The sequence below is a fragment of the Spermophilus citellus genome, assembly GCF_964194105.1.
Source record: "Spermophilus citellus genome assembly, chromosome: 1".
Taxonomy (NCBI): domain Eukaryota; kingdom Metazoa; phylum Chordata; class Mammalia; order Rodentia; family Sciuridae; genus Spermophilus; species Spermophilus citellus.
Genome location: NC_138182.1, coordinates 264125064 through 264128222, shown reverse-complemented (window position 1 = coordinate 264128222; position 3159 = coordinate 264125064).

Sequence of the window (3159 nt, the reverse complement as noted above, 5' to 3'; positions counted from 1 at the left end):
CACTCTAAGTATTATTGAATTGAAACAAAGGAGACAGGAAACCTCGACGGAATTCCCTTTTGTGAGAGCCACAGACATCTCAATACATGGTAAAATAAATTCACACAAACTACGTGTGCTTATTCAGGTTTCTAATCCTGAGAGAGCCTCCAATCCTGTATTTAAGGTGGTTTGGATCCCAGGATGCATTAAGACATTTCCCTCTTGATCATTATATTTGACTCATCACTATAGGTAGATTACAATAGGCCAGGAGATTTCCAAACGAGATAAATGCATAGCAGCGAAATGCTATTGACCTACACAGGGTATTTTAGTACTCTGGGCATTTCAGGGAGGTAGAACAGACTTCAATTTTGTTGAATCCTTTTTACATTGTATTCACTGCTTTGTAGTAAGATAATTTGCCTGATCAGATTTGTACAACCCAAGTTTAGTAGATTGAGAATCAAGCTCATACTATGACAATGAAAGGACTTGTCCTTATTTAGAAGAAACCACCCATTTGGAGAAAATGTACTCTGCCAGTATGTTCTTTTAAGTAAGTGGTATACACCAGAATAAACACAAAATCCCACGTTTTCCTCCACAGGGGAAAAATAATGCTCCTCTTCCACCAACCCTCTTCCCAATTATAGAAGCACTTGCTGGGAAGAGTGACAGGCTGAAGTGGGGAAGACAATATAATAGCATAGGTTCAAAAATATTTTGGGATTTTACAGATTGTGAGAACATCAAAATTTCACAGTATATCATGGCTGTCAAAAAGAAGACAATGATGAATATGAGAAGATGGAAAGAAGATTACCCTCTGTATAGGTATAAGAATTCTATTTAGAGTAGATCACTCCTCATCTACAGCCTTTTGTTCCTCTTTGGGCACCACACTTAAATACTCTTTTCTTTTTGGCCCCTTCTCTTGTGTTCCCATTGTGCATCCTAAAATGCCTCCAGTATTTTGGCTAGACTTTACGGTTTACATGTTCATGGGATTATATGTCCATGGGATTATTGGAAACCCAGCATTTTTCTGTTTTGTTTATCATTTCATCTCTGGTACTTGAAGAAGTGCTTGGTGCTTGTACGTATGATTATGTGGAGATTCAGATAAACCAGAATGGATTTAGTAGTCAGAAACTTGAGATTGTTCATAGACTTAAGATTATTCTTATGAACTGAGGGTGATGAATTTGATAAAGAGAAGGTTCAAATACTTGAGGGACTGTCTTATGGAAGAAAATTAGACTAGCTCCTAATGTGCCAGGGCTTCAATTAGGACCAACTGGTGAAGCCATCAGAAGATGCTTCATTTTGTTGGTTATAAGACACCCATGTTTTCATATTTTAACTTCACTGAATTCCTCCCACAACTGACCCGATAAGAAAGCATCACATTATGATATAATTGGCAGTGTCTTTTCTCTGTCAAGTGACACATTAAAATAATGGTACTACCTGTTTGTTACCTTTGGCATCTTGGATCCGATGACACGCAGATTGTAGATTTCAGCCCAATGAATGGAAAGACTTTCAAACTATTAGTGCTATTTAAGATGAGAAGTGCTAACAAATTAATTTCCTCCTTAAAGACATTGGATCACATTCTCCACATATTCTTGTTCTAGGTGAGTTCAAGCATCTGATTTGGGATTGAATGATTTTGAATATCCTTGTCTGGCCTGAAATTCTTGAATTTAGATGCAGCTTTCATATTTTGTGCAGATAAGAAATTAATGACCACACAGGTGAGTGCTTGGTCTATTGTCATAAATCTCCTTAGAAGTAGAGGAGCTGGACCAGCATGGCTCCCATGTCCCAATCTGAAATCTGAAGCATTTCTCTTGTTTCTCTTGCTTTCTTGTCAGGTTTAAAGTATGAAAAATGGGTGCATCAACATTTTGATAAGAAAAATAACTAACATTTACTGCCTGCAGATGATGTGCCAGGTACTTGTTATTTACAGGTATTATTTCATTTAACTCTTTTGACAACCCAGATACTATGTATTATTGCCAATCATCTTGTTTGCAGATGGGGAAACTGAGGAGCAGGAATAAAATTTGCTTGAAGGCACCCAGTGAGTATAAGTCAGAGCTGAGACACACACTTGGAAGTGAGCTCCTTTAGGTGATTTCAGAGTCATTGAATTTACCTTGGAATCTATGTACAGTGATGTGAAAATTTAAGCCTGCCAGAGTCTGAAGTTCATGATTTTAAGATAAACATATTTTGGGTGCCATATGACTATTTTTTAAAAATATTTTCCTTAAAATAGCTGGATAATGGTTTTAATTCCCAAAGGCATTTATGTGTGAACAAAACCTATACTTTTTGTTAAATTTTAGGGCTAAAAAAATAAACCACATAATTTCTTTCTTTCAAATCAAGAAAATTCAGCTTTATCCTAGTCCATGTAGATTCTCATACCTGTTTCCTTTTGTTCCTTTCTAGGAGTATCCTAAAGTCTTCTTTCTTTCTTTCTTTTTTTTTCTTCATAATACGACATTTACTTAATGAGTAAATGAAGGATGTTTACTGTTGTTTTTTTTTTCTCTTTCTGGTTCTGTAGCTTCTTGCTTAGAGATAGACTTGATATTGATAGACTGCATCTTATTTTCTATAACATCCTAAGTTGAGGATTATTTATTTATTTGTTTTAATTAATTATACATGACAATAGAATGCATTTGACACATTGTACACAAATGGAGCACAACATCTCATGTCGGTATTTCTTATTCATTGTGGGCCCTTGGCCATCTATAAAGATATGTTGATTTCTGCAGCCCTTTTCTGTGGAGAGATATCTTTGTGTACTTTTTGACCCAGAGGGATAATCTGTAGTTCTCAAAAAGGAATCATTCGTAGAGGATTCAGGCAGAATTCTTGGTCACAGCTGAGGTCTTATCTTTGCCCTTGGGAAATTGTACTTAATATATTTCTGAGGAGGAAGAAGAAAACTAGAAATAAAGCTACTCAGTGTCCAACAAGACAAAATTTAAGTTAATTTGGGAATACTTACCAAGACATTTAAAATATTCAAAACCTGTTTTAGTATGCTTGAGGCTTGCTGAAAAATCCTGTAGTCTTGGCCAAGTTCTCATCTCGTGGCCTTAGTTTCTTCATATGTAAAAGGAAGGTAGAGAAACCGTTTTTTAT